This window comes from Drosophila pseudoobscura, chromosome 4, assembly GCF_009870125.1.
Source record: "Drosophila pseudoobscura strain MV-25-SWS-2005 chromosome 4, UCI_Dpse_MV25, whole genome shotgun sequence".
Taxonomy (NCBI): Eukaryota; Metazoa; Arthropoda; class Insecta; order Diptera; family Drosophilidae; genus Drosophila; species Drosophila pseudoobscura.
In genome coordinates, this window is record NC_046681.1 from 24,933,815 (window position 1) to 24,946,617 (window position 12,803).

At 42.6% G+C, this 12,803-nt stretch overlaps 3 long non-coding RNA genes across 6 annotated transcripts; 2 read left to right on the forward strand and 1 right to left on the reverse strand.

Moving 5' to 3' along the window:
* Nucleotides 1–193: 193 nt before the first annotated feature.
* LOC26533836 (uncharacterized) lies at nt 194–1,255 on the reverse strand. The gene is made up of 3 exons (XR_001451212.2): nt 1,142–1,255; nt 625–1,085; nt 194–565 (listed from the first exon to the last, which is right to left on the reverse strand). It is a non-coding gene; the product is annotated as an uncharacterized lncRNA (long non-coding RNA).
* Nucleotides 1,256–1,761: 506 nt separating this feature from the next.
* LOC26532919 (uncharacterized) lies at nt 1,762–6,680 on the forward strand. Of its 4 annotated transcripts, none has more exons than XR_004469596.1 (4): nt 1,762–1,899; nt 1,961–2,630; nt 6,139–6,300; nt 6,365–6,680. It is a non-coding gene; the product is annotated as an uncharacterized lncRNA (long non-coding RNA). The 4 variants fall into 4 exon arrangements; XR_004469595.1 differs by having other exon boundaries at nt 6,368–6,680; XR_001451214.2 differs by lacking the exons at nt 6,139–6,300; nt 6,365–6,680 and adding exons at nt 2,775–2,936; nt 3,001–3,355 and having other exon boundaries at nt 1,763–1,899.
* On the forward strand, nt 5,181–5,867 carry LOC117184273 (uncharacterized). The gene is made up of 2 exons (XR_004469597.1): nt 5,181–5,307; nt 5,369–5,867. It is a non-coding gene; the product is annotated as an uncharacterized lncRNA (long non-coding RNA).
* Nucleotides 6,681–12,803: the final 6,123 nt, after the last annotated feature.

Genomic DNA, 12,803 nt, shown 5'->3' on the forward strand with positions numbered 1-12,803 from the left:
TGGATCCAAAGGAGATTAAGGGTTAGTTTTGTAGAGATAAATTTTGGGGCTATGTAAGGTTTGGTGATATCAAATCTGAAAAATATCAGGCCAGTCCCACACTTTCAAACTGGAATGGAAATGGCCCCACAGTGATTCTGTCTTTATGGGCAGGTAAGGGAACCGGGAAAGCCCTACAAAAACACCACTCTGCTTACAATTATTAATCAAAATTTATTTGGCTTTTGTGAGTATACATACATATGTACTTTGTATGTGTTTATATGCTCAGAACTATGGCTGGAGGGAAGTGGCAACAGATTTTTTTGAGCAAAACATTTCGCGGCACACTGGACAACGCATGACTGGACCAGGAAAAATTTGACCCAAATAGTAAGACCTCTGTTTAACCAGATATTTTATGCAAGTCTTACAGAACGTGTGCTTGCAGGGCAATGCCAAGGGAACCACTTTCGGACCACAGCAAATGGGGCAAACGTCTTCAGCGCTGCCCGTCTTAGTTTCTTCCTCAGCTTCAGCTGGCTTGTCCTTCTTATTAGTCGCCATATTTTTTAGTAGATTACGGCTGAAATCAAACCTTTTTTCAAACAACATTCTTTTTATTTTGTCCACTCATTTTCTTACCAAAACTAACTATTTTCTTGCCAGCTGTTCTGAGAATTTTCTCGAAGCTACAAAATGTTGAATATAAAAAGTGTTGCTCAACGTCAAAATGAGGCGGAGTGTGGTGAAAATCTGTTTTGACGCTTAAGAGTCCGTATTGTGTATGTATTAGGAGTCGTGTTTTGTTTGACTTTTAGCGTAGAGGAGCAGAGGACCGGTGCGAAATATAGCACGGCACAATGGACAGGTGCTTCGAGTTTCATTTTCAGCTCTAACCGAGATGGTTGGACCTTCATTTTCAGCTCTCGAATTGACCGAAAATTCGAGACATTCCGTACAAAAGGAGTGCCCGCAGGGCAGTTTGAAAGGATTTAAAATCTCCAGAACACAAATTACACAATCTTCAACATCGTTGGCCGACCCTGTCGGTTTTGGGGTCTTCTTAGCGGCTGGTCGGGTTTTTTTCTTTCTCGGCATCACGGCTGAAAACAAATTTAAAATTTAAAGTTTATTTTGTATTCCGCACAGATTTTGTTACCGGCTTCCACTTTTTTCTATTTTCAATAGTGACTGACTCGTTTCACAATTCTCCCGAAACTGTTAAAGATAAGTAGTGTTGAGGCGACTTCAAGTATCCATTATCCATTTGCACTAGTGTTGGGTAAACATTGCTCATTTTGGTGAACATGTTCACTTGTTCTTTTTTAGTAAGTGAGTCAACTCACTCATATTGCTCACTTGCTCTCTTAGATTGCTCAGTTACTCACTTGCTCACTTGCTCAGTTGCTCACTTGCTCACGCAGTTTTTCACTATTCATGCAAAGTTGGTTTCAAATTTCAATATACTATCGAATTAGCGACATACTGAATTTTTGAAAGAGTAAACAGCTTTTCCGGTAATACAAAAAGTGTAAAGTAAACGCAAATATGAGCAACATCTGCCAGATAGCAATATGCCCTTTGAGGAGCAAAATGGCGCAAAAAGTGAGTAGAGAACAAGTGAACAACAAAGAACAAGTGAGCAAAAAAGAACAAGTGAACAACAAAGAACAAGTGAACTAAAAAGAACAGCTTGGAAGGAACATGTTCAGTTGCTCACTTAAGTGAACAACTCTTTTTTGTTCACTCACTCATGATCAACACAACACTAATTTGCACTGCAGCATTTGATATGTGTAACACAGTAACACAGCCTCAAGCTGCCAGGCTTCAGCTGTTGGATCAACACAGTACAGAACTTCACAACACTGTTTATTTTCAACACTTCGATACTTGTCAGGAAAATTGTTGGAATCGGTAAGAAAATTAATTCACAAAAGTTTTACCTCCTATTTTATATCCTTATTTATTCCACCAGACTTCCGGCGAGGTGGTCAGCTCCAACCAGGAGGGGAGGTGACTCGATCATCTGAGGCGCGGCTCTGTTCCTCGTCCCGAGGAACCAATTTCAAGGGTAACCAGCCACATCCGCCACAACCTCCATGTTTAATTTGGTCAAACTGGAAGGCTCGAAACACTGCGCCACGTCTTTTCCCAGTGTCCCTGATTCAAGAAGATCATCATCATCAACTGGTGTATCCTGGTGCTAGGCCTGGAAATTGATCAATGCTTTGCAATCTGGCCATTCCATACACGATCATCAGGGGCACAGGAAGGTGGCGCGGCATCAATCGAATGGCGGAGAGGATGAAGAGCGACATGTTGCGCCTGCAGGACCCTCCACGACAAGCAGCATCGGACGATGAAGCGCAAATGCGAGCAGTCTCAGTCCACCAACAGACAGCGATCCGGATTTAAGTCTCTTTCTGATGGACGTCTGGAGCACAGTCTAAACCCCCCAATGGAGGATCGGGCAGCGACTACCGCACAATTTAGTTGACTAGCCGATCTCCAGCAGAAGGTCTGCCTCAACAACCGGGACAACCGCCTCCGCTGCCTTACTAAAATCAGCAAGAAGACGCATTCAAAGCCCTAGTCGAGCAGGAGCCCTCCAGAAGGAGTTGCGGATGCAGTCCGACCTCGAGAAGGTAAGCCACGAGGCTTTCCCAGTGGATGCCAAAGATCACCTTAAGTCCAAATATCCAATTGGTATTCCAAAATCCAGATAAGAATATTCAAATACAAATAGTTACTTGAGTGCTAATGTAAATAACCTTTCCTCACACGTGTAGGAAGCGGAGAGGAGCGACAAGATTGGTTCAATAGAAGTACTGGAAGTACTACCGGAAAAGGAGATGCAAATGCCGCGGGAATCTGATTAACGACCAACTTAACATCCATCTTGACCGATCTCGAAAGGAACTTCTTCCTGTTGAACCCACTCGACGTGGCCGGTGAGTATGACCTGGCTGTCATTCAACACGTCTCGACGGATCATTTCTAAAACACTTTCTTTAGCAGGCCACTCTTCATGTTCCGTTGGCCACTATCTAAAAGTGGCTTGTTTTTCATTGGAAGAAGCATCAGCATGGACTGATGGACTGATGGACTGATGGTAGGAGTTTGGTCCGAATCCAAAGCGTTTACCACGTTCTAGGCCTGGGGACAGAAGACACTTGTTGATGTTGATGGTGTTCCTGGATCAGTCCTCGCTGGAAGAAGTACTGGCGCATCGTTCCGATCCAGCCAGATTGAACATATTGAACATGGGGGGGCTGCGCGTTTATGGCTCCGGCTCCTTCTACACCTACAACTACTATGTTTCACTCGGCAGATACCTAAAAGGCATAAAAGTGTGTGAAAGGATTGCAAATGTTTCGTTTCCTTCTTTGTGCGTCTCCAAATTAGAATACCCGTGTGCCTGTGCCTGTGCCTGTGCCTGGGCCGCCAGGGTATGAAAAAGGAAAGCAGCTTTAACCCAATTTCATAAATCAAATGCCACAGCAAAACTCTGTGGGCTCTGTGGCAGTCAATTGTCAATTAAGTGGGGTGGCATGCAACAAGTAACAGCAGCGGCAGCAGCAGCAGCAGCAACACAGCGACAGCATCGCATCTAACGACGAGTGCAACAATGGTGCGCTTGACCCACTTTTCCTTTTTGCCAGTCAGAGCCAAACGGCAAACAATTTCCACCAAGCGACTGGAAAAAGTTGCAGCTAGCTTTTCATGCAACACACACACAGAGAGAGAGAGAGAGATGCAACAAGCACAAGCAAAGTCAAAGTCGACGCCTGCGCCGCTGCCTGTTGCCTGCTGCGCCTGTCGCTTGTTGCTTGTTGCATTTGCCGCACGTTGGCCAAGTGAAAGTAAAGTGGGACAAATGCAATTATTATTGCATCTAGTAACCGACTTAGAAGTCGTGGCAGCCAGCTCCAAAGCCAGCCAGCAGTTGGAAAGTTGCGCTGCCAGCGTCACTGCCACAACACTGGCACGGCTTTGGCTTTTACACAATATTTTTATTTAATCAAATTGCAAAGAGAAAATTGCAGCAAATGCAGTGCGAAACGAAGAAAAACTTTCTATTTTTTGTGTGCCGATTGCAGCTGCCACAAACACACACACACACACACACACACACAGAGATACCCATTATGTGTATTTGTATGTATTTGGCGGATTGTTTTGCATGCGATAAATTAATGAATGGTGTCCCAGTTCGGGCTTTGGGCATTGAGTGACAAATGAAGTTGTCTCTTTCTCTATATCTGTATCTACGAGTGTGTCTGTATGTTTTGTTTTGCCGTGTGGCAGAGAGATGCCAAGCGAAGCGAATGACAATGCGGTGTTTATTAGATCACTGGGGCACGATCCACTGGGACGGGACTGGGACTGCGGCTACAGATCTCAGTCGCCCATCGAAAAGTGGGCTGAACCCACAAACAAGCCAACAGAAAAAATATATAAAATAGAATTAGAAAGAGGGAAATATATAAAATAGAATTAGAAAGAGCGAATAAAATTAATAGATCATGATAAAAGCTATCTCGGGGAAGACACAGAAGCGGTATACACTGGAAGAAAAGAAAAATATCAGTGTATATCATTAGAATGCCTTGAAAATAATATTAGCTAGAAATTAAATTAACTGAATACTAGTATTTACAATTAATTATATATTAAAGCAGATTTCATAAATTAATATCCTCGCTTTTTGACATTATTATATACAAAAAAATTTGAATCCTTAACATCCCGGCTTTTTGTTCAACAAATATATTTTTTTTTCAGTGCACTTAATCTTAATCCCAGCTAAGGAGGAGAGTTTCTACAATTAATTGCACTTAAATACGTATGTGTACATATTTATGTCTTGACAATTAAGTTGGTCAAATGCAAGTGGCTTAAACGGATTTATTGGGATTAAACGATGTCACCAAGGAGAAAATTTTTTTTTGATAAATGCAATTTTTATGGAAACTATCATTTTACTAAAATATCTTTCTTTCTTTGAACATATATTTTTTGGTAATTCAAAGCAATAAAAGTTGTGTTTTGTATACCTATGTATGTAGTACTCGAAACAGGAAATATATTCAGTCTGGGTTTATTATTTATTATTATAGAAAGATTCTTTATTATTAAATATTTCAAGAAACAATTTCCAATTATTATCATAAAACTACATAGTACATAGTTGCAATTGTGTAACACAGTAACACGGCCACAAGCTGCCAGGCCTAAACTGTTAGATCAACACAGTACAGAACTTCACAACACTGTTTATTTTCAAAACTTCGATACTTGTCAGGAAAATTGTTGGAATCGGTTAGAAAATTAATTCACAAAAGTTTTACCTCCTATTTTATATCCTTATTTATTCCACCAGACTTCCGGCGAGGTGGTCAGCTCCAACCAGGAGGGGAGGTGACTCGATCATCTGAGGCGCGGCTCTGGAAAGAAGCTCAGGAAGCTGGAGCCACATCCGCCACAACCTCCATGTTTAATTTGGTCAAACTGGAAGGCTCGAAACACTGCGCAACGTCTTTTCCCAGTGTTCTTGATTCAAGAAGATCATCATCATCAACTGGTGTATCCTGGTGCTAGGCCAGGAAAATGATCAATGCTTTGCAATATGGCCATTCCATACACGATCATCAGGTGCACAGGAAGGTGGCGCGGCATCAATCGAATGGCGGAGAGGATGAAGAGCGACATGTTGCGCCTGCAGGACCCTCCACGACAAGCAGCATCGAACGATGAAGCGCAAATGCGAGCAGTCTCAGTCCACCAACCGACAGCGATCCGGATTTAAGTCTCTTTCTGGTGGACGTCTGGAGCACAGTCTGAACCCCCCAATGGAGCAATCGGGCAGCGAAGGTCTGCCTCTCCAACCGGGACAACCGCCTCCGCTGCCTTACTAAAATCAGCAAGAAGACGCACTCAAAGCCCTAGTCCAGCAGGAGCCCTCCAGAAGGAGTTGCGGATACAGTCCGACCACGACAAGGTAAGCGACGAGGCTTTGCCAGTGGATGCCAAAGAGGACCTTAAGTCCAAATATCCAATTGGTATTCCAAAATCCAGATAAGAATATTCAAATACAAATACAAATGTAGTTACTTGAGTGCTAATGTAAATAACCTTTCCTCACACGTGTAGGAAGCGGAGAGCAGCGACAAGAACGGTTCAATAGAAGTACTGGAAGTACTACCGGAAAAGGAGATGCAAATGCCGCGGGAATTTGATTAACGACCAACTTAACATCCATCTTGACCGATCTCGAAAGGAACTCATTCCTGTTGAACCCACTCGACGTGGCCGGTGAGTATGACTTGGCTGTCATTCAACACGTCTCGACGGATCATTTCTAAAACACTTTCTTTAGCAGGCCACTTAGCATGGACTGATGCACTGATGGTAGGAGTTTGGTCCGAATCCAAAGCGTTTACCACGTTCTAGGACTGGGGACAGAAGACACCTGTTGATGTTGATGGTGTTCCTGGATCAGTCCTCGCTGGAAGAAGTACTGGCGCATCGTTCCGATCCAGCCAGATTGAACATATTGAACATGGGGGGGCTGCGCGTTTATGGCTCCGGCACTTAAATACGTATGTGTACATACGTACATATGTCTTGACAATTAAGTTGGTCAAATGCAAGTGGCTTAAACGGATTTATTGGGATTAAACGATGTCACCAAGGAGAAAATTTTTTTTTGATAAATGCAATTTTTATGGAAACTATCATTTTACTAAAATATCTTTCTTTCTTTGAACATATATTTTTTGGTAATTCAAAGTAATAAAAGTTGTGTTTTGTATACCTATGTATGTAGTACTCGAAACAGGAAATATATTCAGTCTGGGTTTATTATTTATTATTATAGAAAGATTCTTTAACATTAAATATTTCAAGAAACAATTTCCAACTATTTTCATATAACTACAAAGTACATATGGATGTTAGGTATATATTGTTAGGTCTCCTAAAGTGCTTCAATATATTTTCAGAAGTTAAATTTAAACATTAACATACATACAACATAAATACTACCAAGAGCAAATGCCTGCAAATATTTTATTTATTTTTTTTTTTTTTTTTTAGTACATACATATTTATTATTGTTAGTGGCTTAGGAAAGCTCTAAGTACTCCTTAATTTGTATAATTTCTGACACATTCGTTGGGTGGATCCATCTTTTATATTACATTCCTTTTTTATTTATTTTTAAGGGTTTTAGAAAGCTTTAAATTATCGTAAATTTTTATAATTTTCTGACATATTCCTCATGTGCAAACCCATCTATGATGATGACTTTTTCCCATCCCATTGATTGCATTTCCCAAAAAGAACGTGTTCAAACTTTACATCTGTCTGCGGTACGTTAATGTCTGGGCCAAAAGCTGAAGACCCTGACTCATTTGGGAATTTAGGGTCGAGCCAGTCGGTTAGTCATCCAGTGACTAAGTGGAGTTCTTTGTGCCACGGGTCCCTCCAGTCCTTTCCACACCACTCGCTCTCCCCCCCCCCCCCCCCCCCCCCACTTTGCAGTGCCGTGTCAAGTGAGGAACCAATGGATGGCGAGGGTCGGTCTTTGGCTAGGGTTGAGTAGGGAGAGAGGGGACCCTAGGCTCACCTAAATTGCAGTTGCAGTTGCAGCAGGCGGACACATAGATACACACCCATACCCAGAGAGATGCACTTCACACAGATACTCTCCCCTTGAATGTTGCACGTTGTTTGCCATTTGATTGTCATGACCAACTTTTCACTGCCGTTGGTTGCAAGCTTGTTTCTCATGTTGCCTGCCCCTTTTTTTTGTTGTGGGCATGGCACTGGCTGTGGCTGTGGCTGTGGCTCCAGCTCTAGCTCTGGCGCTGGCTCTGGCTCTCTGGCTAATATGCAACAACATGCAACAACCACTGCTTTGCAAATTGCACGACAAAGCGAAAACTGGGAAAATAGTTAAGTAATTTGCAGTGGAAAGCAGTTTGGAGAAATTCGTTTTTCTTTCTTGCTCTTGCTAGATGGTTGCATGCTGCTGCTGTTGTTGCTGTTGCATTGTGGCACACATAATGCGCCCCACGATCCACATCCGTTTTGAGTTGCTGCTGCGGCACATCGCCTGTTTGCCTGTTGCCGCATTAGAAAGTTGCAACTGCAACTGTCATGGGCCGATGCTGCCACTGCTACTGCCACTGGCTCTGCCGCTGCAGCTTTTCTTTTTCCCACTCGCCAAATCGGGGCTAACGTGCAGCAGCAGCACCACTATGCAACAGCGTGCCTGCCACAACTGTAATGAGTTTTGACCTCATAAAATCTTTGCCAGCATTTTCTCTCTTCTGTTAGGAAAACCAAACCGAATTTGTGTCTTTTGCAATTCGTCTTTGGGAAATTTGACTAGAGAAACTCTTTACAAGAATTTGTGGGAGATTATACATAGATTGTACGTGTACTACATACAGTGCCGGACATAAGTGTTAGCATAGCAATATCTTTTCAGTTAACAGCTGTTTTAGGAGCTTTTCCATTGCAATTTTTGATAGATATTCTTTATTCTTTTTTGCAAATTTTCATAGGCGCAATTTGAAAGAATTATTTTTTACATTTTTTGTTAAACAAAAAAAAGATCTAAAATTAGTTAAATTAGTTTTAAATGTTCTTGTAATTCTACCATTTATTACAAGGAAAATATCTGTGGAAAATCTCTTTATAACAGCAAGAAACTGAAAATCTATTGCCTGGGGACAGGGCACTTGACCTCAGAAACTCTTGAGCATTGGATCCTTCCAGAAGATTTTTTATTTCATATTCGTAAAAATTGTAGTTCTCCTTGGGCATACATTTCCCTAGTCGTAGTCGTATTTGCTCTCTCTATCTCTAGGATAGCCTCGTATTAGCCACTCCCTGTGTCTTAGTGGATCCTGAAAGAGATGCAACTTGTTAACAAAAAATATTTTTTAACACATTCATTCAAAAGGATTTAAATGCAATATCTGTTGGGTGCAAAACATGAATATCCCTGCTAAAGTTAAGAAAAGATGTCTATAAACCCGCAGTCGAAAAGACCCTATAGGAAAGTGCATTCGTGTCCAGCAGTTAATCATGAACAGAATCATGAGTATACGGATAATCTACTCATAATATTTTTGATGCAAAACTTATATTTTTGTTTTGATAATTTCAATGACCTATTTCAATTTAATAATCCACTTGTGAGTCATTACCTTGAATGACATTGGTAGTTGATCGTATCCCTATAATCAAACTAATTCGGTAGATGACGCCCACCGACAATAACCAATTTGATAAAAGCACAATCAATTTCTTGGCACCATTGACACAATAGATATTGAAATGTGTGAGTAATCCCTACGGAAACAGAGATTATATTGTACTAATTTAACTACTTGAAGTTGTATCACTTCATTATTATGGACATTATCTCTTTGGGATTTTTTTTCAAGAAAAAACCAAACCGAAGTGTGATTTGGGACAAAAGAGTCCCGAAAAATCCCAGACCCCCACAATAGTTATACAACAAACATCAACATTTCATTGATGGAAAATAAATTGTTCGCTCTTGAAAGTTCTTCCAAAAAATCTTAAAGGCTCATGTGGTTCAGAAAACTTTCGTAATTTTAAGAATATTTCCACTGAATTTGCGGATTAATTACACTCAAATACGCAAAGTTCTTCTTGGGTTTTCTATTTTCGTAGATTTTTTGGAAATTAGTCCCGCACTCGGTGTTTATCTAATACTCGCTTTCAGTGGCTATGGCCTAGAGGCCTGTGACCGGGACACGGGTCCATGCCCTGTGACCTTACTGCGTGCTGCCGCCTCGTGCATTCAACTAAAGACGCCATTTGCTGACGCCAGCCTGGAGGTTTCTGAAATGAATGTCAATGCCCGTGATATACCAAAAAAAAGAAAAAATGTTGAGCCTTTGACTGGGCCGAGAGTTCGTCGGCTCCTCCATCCCAGAGAGACAGAGAGAGAGATAGAGGGAGAGGAAGAAAGTGACAGCGAGTGGGAGGGAGCCTTCGTAATGCGGCCGACCTACGTCGACGACTGTCATTGCACTGTATTGGGGCCCGACCTCCGCCTTCGGGGACCTGCTCGTGGCTCGCCTCGTGACTCTGCTCCTATCTGTGCGAGTCCCTCCTGCTATCCTCCCACGCAAGATGCTGTCCTGGATCCCCCTTCCACGTCCGTCCATCCAACCATCCAACCATCCAACCATCCATGCCATGCTCTTCCGTCGACAAATCCCTCCGCCAAAACCGAAAAGCGAAAACAGAAAACCGAAAGGTTATTATAACAATAAGGAGCAGCAGAGGCAGCAGCAGCGGCCAGTGTCTGGGCCCCCACCATGTCCGCAGGACGAGTCTAATAACCTTTCCCTTTCACTGAGCAACAGCAGACGACGCCCCTACACACACACACAAACGCACACAAACAGGCAGCGCTGCTGAGACCTCTTCCTGCCGCTCTCCTGTGCTCGGCCTTATGTAAGCTCGGGCCATGCTAATGAAATTTCGTCGTCTGCTTAGCGGCCTTTGCGACTTGTTCGATCACGTATGCAACGGCATTGTCCTTGCTCGAAGGCAGAACGATGCTCGAAAACTGTAGAGCCGAAAAGCGTAGCGTGCAGCCGGCAGAGAGAACGTGAGCAATAATATCCAGACGGGCAGTGCAGACTATTATCGGGAGGAAAGGAAAGGGAATTGGGAGAGCCGAATAGAACGAGAGAGAGAGAGAGAGAGTGGGCACAGTGGCTTCAAATGTGCAGGTTTGAGAAAAATCGTAGTTGGAATGTGAGCTTTCAGGAAGTTTGACTGTAAAATACGATGCAACCTTACTAAATGACACAGAATTTACTTGTTAATTGTTGGTACATTTTTAGCTCTTTTATTAATTATGTGTATATAATTTACAGCTCCGAACCACTGTGGTCGCACAGGAATTGCGGCAGACGCTTGGGTCAAAAATAAGAGAACGCAGAGAGAGAGAGAAGGAGTTCCCGGCAAGTGAACGAACTGTTTGCTGCGTCTGTGTGCGTGGCGTGTGATGTTTCTGGTCCCTCTTTTGCCCTCCCTGCCCTACCCATCGCTCCTCCTCCTCCTCCTTGCCCACACCATGACCAAATGTCATTGCTCGCCGTCGACGCCAGCCAAAGACTTAACCTTGAAAAGTTTAACATCGCAATAAAGGACGATGCGAAACTAGCAAATGTGTGCGTGCACGTACACTCTGCCCAGCATTTACTCGTACACCCGCCCCCCTAAGAGAAAAGTTCGTTCGTCTTTCACTTGGCGTGTCGTTGGCATACGCAACAGATTCTATTACTATACTCGTAATGCATTTATCTGATAATTTAATAATAGTTAAATTCTGTGAAAATCAGTAAAAGTAAGAATACCTGAGAATGTTATGGTATTCGAAAAATGCGTAAAACATTCTCTAAAGGGTAATTAAATATACAAAATTGGCTTTAAATTTTAAGACAAATAAGAATATTTTTCAAAGCCCTAGTTTACTAATCGGAGAATTCGTCGAGTGCCTTGGTACTAACGTACTTGATAAATAACTCCTATTAGAATTTAGGCGTATTTCATGTGGGTGTACCATTAAATGTGGGACCTAGTGTATGGATGGAGAGGCTGAAGAAGAACACACATCTATACATTTGTATGTCTGTGAATAATCCTGACTCATGGAAAGCTGTGTCTGCTCGTTCGTGTTGGGGCCGTCAACCATTATAGCGAACATGAATTGGTATTCGATTTCGGGTTGAAGCTAAGATCGAGCACGATTTGAGAACGATCGACAAAAGGGGGGGAGGAGGAGGGCTAGTTTGCCGCGACTGACTCCCAACATCAAACATCAAAACATAGCGCAGCATATCAATTGACTTGGCCAAAATAAAAAGAGAAAGCGGGGCCCCCGTTAAAGAACACGAACGCCAAACAACGGTAAGAGATGGGAACATCAAAAGCAGCAACAACAAACAACAGCGTTAAAAAAAAGCAACGGCAACAAAGAATAAACTGGGTCGTACGACAGAGCAGCGAGCCGAACCGCAGCATGCAACGCGAGCATGTTCGATGGCCAACATGTTGTAGCTTAGCATTGAACTTGTTCGCCCGTGACAATGTAAATCGTGTGGGTGGAGGGGGTATGTATAGAGGGGTCGTCTGTCCTCGTACTGCTTGAAGAATTACGATGCGCCAAAGGCTTCAACAGCTGCGCCTTCTGTGTCTGGCTCTCCTTTGCTCAAACTTGCTCGCTCTCGATCGTTTTGTTCTCCCGCTCTCTCTCTCTCTTAGAACATTTGAGTACGCTGCTGCTGCAACGTTGACGTCGACTGCGATGACTGCAGCGGCGCTGCGGCTGCGACTGCGACCGGCCTGCAACAATTTCATTTTCGATTGGTTTGGCGCTGCGGCAACAACAACAACCACAACCACAAAAAAAAACAAACAAACTAAAGTCTGCTTCGAAAATTCTAGCGAAAAGTGAAATTTCAAAAACAAAAGGCCAAAAACCCAACGACGAAAGTCGCGGCCAGCGGCGACGCCAAGAATTTCATAACTGAACTGCTGCGCAGTGTGCTGTGCCGCGCCTTTTAGCCTTTTCGGTAATTTCTTTTGTAATTTGTGGCGCAATTAATGAAATTGAAAATATGCAATTCTTCATATATGTATGTACAATGTATGTCTGTACGTATGTAATGCATACGTTGACGTATGTGTGAATGTAAATTAAAAGAGACGCAAATAAACCCCATATATAGTTTTTACATACTATATGTATATATTTG